This window comes from Penaeus monodon, chromosome 27, assembly GCF_015228065.2.
Source record: "Penaeus monodon isolate SGIC_2016 chromosome 27, NSTDA_Pmon_1, whole genome shotgun sequence".
Lineage (NCBI taxonomy): Eukaryota > Metazoa > Arthropoda > Malacostraca > Decapoda > Penaeidae > Penaeus > Penaeus monodon.
The window spans coordinates 39,436,611-39,436,989 of NC_051412.1; positions in this window are offsets into that span (position 1 = coordinate 39,436,611).

The following is a 379-nucleotide window of genomic DNA, read 5'->3' on the forward strand; positions in this document are numbered from 1 at the left end:
AGATTTCCGGCTCATCTGGTATCGAGGAACACCAATGACCAAATGCATTCATCTGTTTACCAATACGTAGTGAATGCAGTTGCCTGTGTGAATTGCATACATGATCCAGAGTGTTTCGTCTCTTAGCCCGCACATATGTCTTTCATAATACAGCAAAACGCCTGTGTTAAGCATTTCCCTTCCTCGTTTACAATTATGTAAAGTTACGTATGATAAAGGTAACATTGGGCTGACGTTAGGAAATTATCAAGGGGGATGGTGAATCTGGGATCCTGTGGCATAGAAGTGAAATGTTCTTAACACCAACATTATTTAATAATAAATCTCAGACGATGACTACAGGCAATACACATGAGCAGAATATAATCGAAAGGTTGAT